Raw genomic sequence first — 10245 nt, forward strand, 5'->3', positions numbered from 1 at the left:
TGTGGAACTGTACCCTAGTGAGAGTCAGTGCCCATGGAACTTTACTCCCGTGAGAGTCAGTGCTGTGGAACTGTACCCTAGTGAGAGTCAGTTCCCATGAAACTGTAGCCCAGTGAGAGTCAGTGCCCGTGGAACTGTACCCCAGTTAGTCAGTGCCTGTGGAACTGTACCCCAGTGTGAGTCAAAGTCTGTGGAACTGTACCCCAGTGAGAGTCAGTGTCAGGGGAACTGTACCCCAGTGAGAGTTAGTGCCCATTCAACTGTACCCCAGTGATCGTCAATGCCTGTGGGAACTGTACCCCAGTGAGAGTCAGTGCCTGTGGAAATGTACCCCAGTGAGAGTCAGTGCCCATGGAAATGTACACCAGTGAGAGTCAGTGCCTATGGAAATGTACACCAGTGAGAGTCAGTGCCTGTGGAGCTCTGCCCCAGTGAGTGTCAGTGCCCATGGAACTGTACACCAGTGAGAGTCAGTGCCTGTGGAACTGTATCCCAGTGAGAGTCAGTGGCTGTGGAACTGTACCCCAGTGAGTGTCCGTGCCCATGGAACTGTACCCCTGTGATAGTCAGCACCTGTGGAACTGTACCACAGTGAGAGTCAGTGCCTGTGGAAATGTACCACAGTGATAGGCAGTGCACATGGAACAGTACACCAGTGAGAGTCAGTGCATCAGGAAATGTACCGCAGTGATAGTCAGTGCCCATGGAACTGTACACGAGTGAGAGTCAGTGCCTGTGGAAATCTGCCCCAGTGAGAGTCAGTGCCTGAGGAACTGTGCCCCGGTGAAAGTCAGTGCCTGTGGAACTGTACCCCAGTGAGAGTCAGTGCCTGTGGAACTGTACCCCAGTGAGAGTCAGTGCCTGTGGAACTGTACCCCAGTGAGAGTCAGTGTCTGTAGAACTGTACCCCAGTGAGAGTCATTGCCTGTGGAACTGTAGCCCAGTGAGAGTCAGTGCCTGTGGAACTGTACCCCAGTGAGAGTCATTGCCTGTGGAACTGTAGCCCAGTGAGAGTCATTGCCTGTGGAACTGTAGCCCAGTGAGAGTCAGTGCCTGAGGAAATGTACCCCAGTGAGAGTCAGTGCTCATGGAAATGTACACCAGTGAGAGTCAGTGCCTATGGAAATGTACCCCAGTGAGAGTCAGTGCCTGTGGAGCTCTGCCCCAGTGAGTGTCAGTGCCCATGGAACTGTACACCAGTGAGAGTCAGTGCCTGTGGAACTGTACCCCAGTGAGAGTCAGTGCCTGTGGAACTCTATCCCAGTGAGAGTCAATGCCCATGGAACTGTACCCCTATGAGAGTCTGTGCCTTTGGAACTGTATCCCAGTGAGAGTCAATGCCCATGGAACTGTACCCCAGTGAGAGTCAGCGCCCATGGAATTGTACCCTAGTGAGAGTCAATGCCCATGAAACTGTACCCCTATGAGAGTCTGTGCCTGTGGAACTGTACCCCTATGAGAGTCTGTGCCTGTGGAACTTTACCCCAGTGAGAGTCAGTGCCCGTGGAATTGTACACCAGTGAGAGTCAGTGTCTGTGGAACTATACCTCAGTGAGAGTCAATGCCCATGGAACTGTACCCCTATGAGTGTCTGTGCACATGAAACTGTACCCAAGTGAGAGTCAGTGCCTGTGGAACTGCACCCCAGTGAGAGTCAGTATCTGTGGAACTGTACCCAAGTGAGAGTCAGTGTCTGTGGAACTGTACCCCAGTGAGAGTCAGTGTCTGTGGAACTGTAACCCAGTGAGAGTCAATGTCTGTGGAACTGTACCCCAGTGAGAGTCAAAGTCTGTGGAGCTGTACCCCAGTGAGAGTCAGTGCCTGTGGAAATGTACCCCAGTGAGAGTCAGTGCTCATGGAAATGTACACCAGTGTGAGTTAGTGCCTATGGAAATGTACCCCAGTGAGAGTCAGTGGCTGTGGAGCTCTGCCCCAGTGAGTGTCAGTGCCCATGGAACTGTACACCAGTGAGAGTCAGTGCCTGTGGAACTGTACACCAGTGAGAGTCAGTGCCTGTGGAATTCTATCCCAGTGAGAGTCAATGCCCATGGAACTGTACCCCTATGAGAGTCTGTGCCTGTGGAACTGTATCCCAGTCAGAGTCAATGCCCATTGAACTGTACCCCAGTGAGATTCAGCGCCCATGGAATTGTACCCCAGTGAGAGTCAATGCCCATGGAACTGTACCCCTATGAGAGTCTGTGCCTGTGGAACTGTACCCCTATGAGAGTCTGTGCCTGTGGAACTTTACCCCAGTGAGAGTCAGTACCCGTGGAATTGTACACCAGTGAGAGTCAGTGTCTGTGGAACTATACCTCAGTGAGAGTCAATGCCCATGGAACTGTACCCCTTTGAGAGTCTGTGCACCTGAAACTGTACCCAAGTGAGAGTCAGTGCCTGTGGAACTGCACCCCAGTGAGAGTCAGTATCTGTGGAACTGTACCCAAGTGAGAATCAGTGTTTGTGGAATTGTACCCAAGTGAGAGTCAGTGTTTGTGGAACTGTACCCCAGTGAGAATCAGTGGCTGAGGAACTGTACCCCAGTGGCAGTAAGTGCCTGTGGAACTGCACCCCAGTGAGAATCAGTGGCTGAGGAACTGTACCCCAGTGGCAGTAAGTGCCTGTGGAACTATACCCCAGTGGGAGTCAGTGCCTGTGCAACTTTACCCCAGTGAGAATCAGTGCCTGTGGAACTGTACCCCAGTGAGAGTCAGTGCCCATGGAACGGTACCCCAGTGAGAGTCAGTGCCTGTGGAACTGTACCCCAGTGAGAGTCAGTGCCTGTGGAACGGTTCCCCAGTGAGTGGTAGTGCCCATGGAACTGTACCCCAGTGAGAGTCAGTGCCTGTGGAACTGTACCCCGGTGAGAGTCAGTGCCCATGGTACTGTACCCCAGTGACAGTCAGTGCCCGTGGAAATGTACCCTGGTGAGAGTCAGTGCCCATGGAACTGTACCCCAGTGAGAGTCAGTGCCCATGGAACTGTACTCCAGTGAGAGTCAGTGCTGTGGAACTGTACCCTAGTGAGAGTCAGTGCCCATGGAACTGTACTCCCGTGAGAGTCAGTGCTGTGGAACTGTACCCTAGTGAGAGTCAGTTCCCATGAAACGGTAGCCCAGTGAGAGTCAGTGCCCGTGGAACTGTACCCCAGTTAGTCAGTGCCTGTGGAACTGTACCCCAGTGTGAGTCAAAGTCTGTGGAACTGTACCCCAGTGAGAGTCAGTGTCAGGGGAACTGTACCCCAGTGAGAGTTAGCGCCCATTCAACTGTACCCCAGTGATCGTCAATGCCTGTGGGAACTGTACCCCAGTGAGAGTCAGTGCCTGTGGAGCTCTGCCCCAGTGAGTGTCAGTGCCCATGGAACTGTACACCAGTGAGAGTCAGTGCCTGTGGAACTGTATCCCAGTGAGAGTCAGTGGCTGTGGAACTGTACCCCAGTGAGTGTCCGTGCCCATGGAACTGTACCCCTGTGATAGTCAGCACCTGTGGAACTGTACCACAGTGAGAGTCAGTGCCTGTGGAAATGTACCACAGTGATAGGCAGTGCACATGGAACAGTACACCAGTGAGAGTCAGTGCATCAGGAAATGTACCGCAGTGATAGTCAGTGCCCATGGAACTGTACACGAGTGAGAGTCAGTGCCTGTGGAAATCTGCCCCAGTGAGAGTCAGTGCCTGAGGAACTGTGCCCCGGTGAAAGTCAGTGCCTGTGGAACTGTACCCCAGTGAGAGTCAGTGCCTGTGGAACTGTACCCCAGTGAGAGTCAGTGCCTGTGGAACTGTACCCCAGTGAGAGTCAGTGTCTGTAGAACTGTACCCCAGTGAGAGTCATTGCCTGTGGAACTGTAGCCCAGTGAGAGTCAGTGCCTGTGGAACTGTACCCCAGTGAGAGTCATTGCCTGTGGAACTGTAGCCCAGTGAGAGTCATTGCCTGTGGAACTGTAGCCCAGTGAGAGTCAGTGCCTGAGGAAATGTACCCCAGTGAGAGTCAGTGCTCATGGAAATGTACACCAGTGAGAGTCAGTGCCTATGGAAATGTACCCCAGTGAGAGTCAGTGCCTGTGGAGCTCTGCCCCAGTGAGTGTCAGTGCCCATGGAACTGTACACCAGTGAGAGTCAGTGCCTGTGGAACTGTACCCCAGTGAGAGTCAGTGCCTGTGGAACTCTATCCCAGTGAGAGTCAATGCCCATGGAACTGTACCCCTATGAGAGTCTGTGCCTGTGGAACTGTATCCCAGTGAGAGTCAATTCCCATGGAACTGTACCCCAGTGAGAGTCAGCGCCCATGGAATTGTACCCTAGTGAGAGTCAATGCCCATGAAACTGTACCCCTATGAGAGTCTGTGCCTGTGGAACTGTACCCCTATGAGAGTCTGTGCCTGTGGAACTTTACCCCAGTGAGAGTCAGTGCCCGTGGAATTGTACACCAGTGAGAGTCAGTGTCTGTGGAACTATACCTCAGTGAGAGTCAATGCCCATGGAACTGTACCCCTATGAGTGTCTGTGCACATGAAACTGTACCCAAGTGAGAGTCAGTGCCTGTGGAACTGCACCCCAGTGAGAGTCAGTATCTGTGGAACTGTACCCAAGTGAGAGTCAGTGTCTGTGGAACTGTACCCCAGTGAGAGTCAGTGTCTGTGGAACTGTAACCCAGTGAGAGTCAATGTCTGTGGAACTGTACCCCAGTGAGAGTCAAAGTCTGTGGAAATGTACCCCAGTGAGAGTCTGTGTCAGGGGAACTGTACCCCAGTGAGAGTTAGCGCCCATTCAACTGTACCCCAGTGATCGTCAATGCCTGTGGGAACTGTACCCCAGTGAGAGTCAGTGCCTGTGGAAATGTACCCCAGTGAGAGTCAGTGCCCATGGAAATGTACCCCAGTGAGAGTCAGTGCCTGTGGAGCTCTGCCCCAGTGAGTGTCAGTACCCATGGAACTGTACACCAGTGAGAGTCAGTGCCTCTGGAACTGTATCCCAGTGAGAGTCAGTGGCTGTGGAACTGTACCCCAGTGAGTGTCCGTGCCCATGGAACTGTACCCCTGTGATAGTCAGCACCTGTGGAACTGTACCACAGTGAGAGTCAGTGCCTATGGAACAGCACCGTAGTGAGAGTCAGTGCCTGTGGAAATGTACCACAGTGATAGGCAGTGCCCATGGAACAGTACACCAGTGAGAGTCAGTGCATAAGGAAATGTACCGCAGTGATAGTCAGTGCCCATGGAACTGTACACGAGTGAGAGTCAGTGCCTGTGGAAATCTGCCCCAGTGAGAGTCAGTGCCTGAGGAACTGTGCCCCGGTGAGAGTCAGTGCCTGTGGAACTGTACCCCAGTGAGAGTCAGTGCCTGTGGAACTGTACCCCAGTGAGAGTCAGTGCCTGTGGAACTGTACCCCAGTGAGAGTCAGTGTCTGCAGAACTGTACCCCAGTGAGAGTCATTACCTGTGGAACTGTAGCCCAGTGAGAGTCAGTGCCTGTGGAACTGTTCCCCATTGAGAGTCAGTGCCTGTGGAACTCTATCCCAGTGAGAGTCAATGCCAATGGAACTGTACCCCTATGAGAGTCTGTGCCTGTGGAACTGTATACCAGTGAGAGTCAATGCCCATGGAACTGTACCCCTATGAGAGTCTGTGCCTGTGGAACTGTATCCCAGTGAGAGTCAATGCTCATGGAACTGTACCCCAGTGAGAGTCAATGCCCATGGAACTGTACACCAGTGAGAGTCAGTGCCTCTGGAACTGTATCCCAGTGAGAGTCAGTGCCCGTGGAATTGTACACCAGTGAGAGTCAGTGTCTGTGGAACTATACCTCAGTGAGAGTCAATGCCCATGGAACTGTACCCCTTTGAGAGTCTGTGCACCTGAAACTGTACCCAAGTGAGAGTCAGTGCCTGTGGAACTGCACCCCAGTGAGAGTCAGTATCTGTGGAACTGTACCCAAGTGAGAGTCAGTGTCTGTGGAACTGTACCCCAGTGAGAGTCAGTGTCTGTGGAACTGTGCCCCAGTGAGAGTCAGTGTTTGTGGAACTGTACCCAAGTGAGAGTCAGTGTTTGTGGAACGGTACCCCAGTGAAAGTCAGTGTTTGTGGAACTGTACCCCAGTGAGAATCACTGGCTGAGGAACTGTACCCCAGTGGCAGTAAGTGCCTGTGGAACTGTACCCCAGTGAGAATCAGTGGCTGAGGAACTGTACCCCAGTGGCAGTAAGTGCCTGTGGAACTATACCCCAGTGGGAGTCAGTGCCTGTGCAACTTTACCCCAGTGAGAATCAGTGCCTGTGGAACTGTACCCCAGTGAGAGTCAGTGCCCATGGAACGGTACCCCAGTGAGAGTCAGTGCCTGTGGAACTGTACCCCAGTGAGAGTCAGTGCCTGTGGAACGGTTCCCCAGTGAGTGGTAGTGCCCATGGAACTGTACCCCAGTGAGAGTCAGTGCCTGTGGAACTGTACCCCGGTGAGAGTCAGTGCCCATGGTACTGTACCCCAGTGACAGTCAGTGCCCGTGGAAATGTACCCTAGTGAGAGTCAGTGCCCATGGAACTGTATCCTAGTGAGAGTCAGTGCCCATGGAACTGTACTCCAGTGAGAGTCAGTGCTGTGGAACTGTACCCTAGTGAGAGTCAGTGCCCATGAAACTGTAGCCCAGTGAGACTCAGTGCCCGTGGAACTGTACCCCAGTTAGTCAGTGCCTGTGGAACTGTACCCCAGTGTGAGTCAGTGCCTGTGGAACTGTGCCCCAATGAGAGTCCGTGCCCGTGGAATTGTACCCCAGTGAGTGTCAGTGCCTGTGGAACTGTAACCCAGTGAGAGTCAATGTCTGTGGAACTGTACCCCAGTGAGAGTCAAAGTCTGTGGAACTGTACCCCAGTGAGAGTCAGTGTCAGGGGAACTGTACCCCAGTGAGAGTTAGCGCCCATTCAACTGTACCCCAGTGATCGTCAATGCCTGTGGGAACTGTACCCCAGTGAGAGTCAGTGCCTGTGGAAATGTACCCCAGTGAGAGTCAGTGCCCATGGAAATGTACACCAGTGAGAGTCAGTGCCTATGGAAATGTACCCCAGTGAGAGTCAGTGCCTGTGGAGCTCTGCCCCAGTGAGTGTCAGTGCCCATGGAACTGTACACCAGTGAGAGTCAGTGCCTGTGGAACTGTACCCCAGTGAGAGTCAGTGCCTGTGGAACTGTATCCCAGTGAGAGTCAGTGGCTGTGGAACTGTACACCAGTGAGAGTCAGTGCCTGTGGAACTGTACCCCTGTGAGAGTCAGTGCCTGTGGAACTGTATCCCAGTGAGAGTCAGTGGCTGTGGAACTGTACCCCAGTGAGTGTCCGTGCCCATGGAACTGTACCCCTGTGATAGTCAGCACCTGTGGAACTGTACCACAGTGAGAGTCAGTGCCTATGGAACAGCACCGCAGTGAGAGTCAGTGCCTGTGGAAATGTACCACAGTGATAGGCAGTGCCCATGGAACAGTACACCAGTGAGAGTCAGTGCCTAAGGAAATGTACCGCAGTGATAGTCAGTGCCCATGGAACTGTACACGAGTGAGAGTCAGTGCCTGTGGAAATCTGCCCCAGTGAGAGTCAGTGCCTGAGGAACTGTGCCCCAGTGAGAGTCAGTGCCTGTGGAACTGTACCCCAGTGAGAGTCAGTGCCTGTGGAACTGTACCCCAGTGAGAGTCAGTGCCTGTGGAACTGTGCCCCAGTGTGAGTCAGTATCTGTAGAACTGTACCCCAGTGAGAGTCATTGCCTGTGGAACTGTAGCCCAGTGAGAGTCAGTGCCTGTGGAACTGTACCGCAGTGAGAGTCATTGCCTGTGGAACTGTAGCCCAGTGAGTGTCAGTGCCTGTGGAACTGTACCGCAGTGAGAGTCAGTGCCTGTGGACCTGTAGCCCAGTGAGAGTCAGTGTCGGTCGAAATGTACCCCAGTGAGAGTCAGTGCCCGTGGAACTGTACCCCAGTGAGAATCAGTTTATGTGGAACTGTGCCACGCTGATAGTCAGCGCCGTTGGAACACTACCCCAGTGAGAGTCATTGCCTGTGGAACTGTACCCCAGTGAGAATCAGTGCCCATGGAAATGTATCCCTCTAAGAGACAGTGCCTGTGGAACTGTACCCCAGTGAGAGTCAGTGCCTGAGGAACTGTACACCAGTGAGAGTCAGTGCCCGTGGAACTGTACCCCAGAGAGTGTCAGTGCCTGTGGAACTGTAGCCCAGTGAGAGTCAGTGCCCATGGAACTGTACCCCAGTGAGAGTCAGTGCCCGTGGAACTGTACCCCAGTGAGAGTCAGTGCCTGTGGAAAGGTACCACTGTGAGAGTCAATGTCTGTGGAACTGTACCCCGTGATAGTCAGCACCTGGGGAACTGGACCGCAGTGAGAGTCAGTGCCTGTGGAACTGTACCACAGTGAGAGTCAGTGCCCGTGAAAATATACCCCAGTGAGAGTCAGTGCCTGTGGAACTGTACCCCAATGAGAGTCAGTGCCTGTGGAATTGTACCCCAGTGAGAGTCAGTGCCTGTGGAACTGTAGCCCAGTGAGAGTCAGTGCCTGTGGAACTGTAACCCAGTGAGAGTCAGTGCCTGTGGAACTGTAGCCCAGCGAGAGTCAGTCACTGTGGAACACTACCCCAGTGAGAATCAGTGCCTGTGGAACTGTACCCCAATGAGAGTCAGTGCCTGTGGAATTGTACCCCAGTGAGAATCAGTGCCTGTGGAACTGTAACCCTGTGGTCGTCAGTCCCTGTGGAACACTACCCCAGTGAGAGTCAGTGCCTGTGGAACTGTAACCCAGTGAGAGTCAGTGCCTGTGGAACTGTAGCCCAGCGAGAGTCAGTCACTGTGGAACACTACCCCAGTGAGAATCAGTGCCTGTGGAACTGTACCCCAGTGAGAGTCAGTGCCTGTGGAACTGTAGCCCAGTGAGAGTCATTGCCTGTGGAACTGTAGCCCAGTGAGAGTCAGTGCCTGTGGAACTGTAGCCCAGTGAGAGTCAGTGTCGGTCGAAATGTACCCCTGTGAGAGTCAGTGTCTGTGGAACTTTACCCCGACGAGAGTCAGTGCCCGTGGAACTGTACCCCAGTGAGAGTCAGTTTATGTGGAACTGTACCACTGTGATAGTCAGCGCCGTTGGAACACTACCCCAGTGAGAGTCAGTGCCTGTGGAACTGTACCCCAGTGAGAATCAGTGCCCATGGAAATGTATCCCTGTGAGAGTCAGTGCCTGTGGAACTGTACCCCAGTGAGAGTCAGTGCCTGAGGAACTGTACCCCAGTGAGAGTCAGTGCCTGTGGAACTGTACCCCAGTGAGAGTCAGTGCCTGTGGAACTGTACCCCAGTGAGAATCAGTGTCTGTGGAACTGTACCCCTATGAGAGTCAGTGCCCATGGAACTGTACCCCAGTGAGAGGTAGTGCCCATGGAACTGTACCCCAGGGAGAGTCAGTGCCCGTGGGACTGTACCCCAGTGAGAGTCTGTGTCTGTGGAACAGTCCCCCAGTGTGTGTCAGTGCCCGTGGAACTGTACCCCAGTGAGAGTCAGTGCCTGTGGAACTGTACCCCAGTGAGAGTCAGTGCCTTTGGAACTGTACCCCAGTGAGAGTCAGTGCCTGTTGAACTGTACCCCAGTGAGAGTCAGTGTCTGTGGAACTGCGTCCCAGTGAGAGTCAGTGTCCGTGGAGCTGTACCCCTGTGAGAATCAGTGTCTGTGGAGCTGTGCCCCAGTGAGAGTCAGTGCCTGTGGAACTGTACTCCAGTGAGTGTCAGTGCCCGTGGTAAAGTGCCCCAGTGAGAGTCAGTGCCTGTGGAACTGTACCCCAGTGAGTGTCAGTGCCCGTGGTAAAGTGCCCCAGTGAGAGTCAGTGCCTGTGGAATGGTACCCCAGCGAATGTAAGTGTCTGTAGAACTGTACCCCAGCGAGTGTCAGTGCCTGTGGAACTGTACCCTAGTGAGAGTCAGTGCCTTTGGAACTGTACCCCAGTGAGGGTCAGTGCCTGTGGAACTCTATCCAAGTGAGAGTCAGTGCTAGTGGAACTGTACCCCAGTGAGAGTCAGTGCCTGTTGAACTGTACCCCAGTGAGAGTCAGTGTCTGTGGAACTGCATCCCAGTGAGAGTCAGTGTCTGTCGAAATGTACCCCAATGAGAGTCAATATCTGTGGAACTGTACCCCAGTAATAGTCAGTGCCTGTGGAAATGTACCACAGTGATAGTCAGTGCCCATGGAACAGTACACCAGTGAGAGTCAGTGCCGAAGGAAATGTA

Source organism: Somniosus microcephalus, chromosome 20 (assembly GCF_052327205.1).
Source record: "Somniosus microcephalus isolate GS21.2 chromosome 20, FLI_Smic_1.0, whole genome shotgun sequence".
Lineage (NCBI taxonomy): Eukaryota > Metazoa > Chordata > Chondrichthyes > Squaliformes > Somniosidae > Somniosus > Somniosus microcephalus.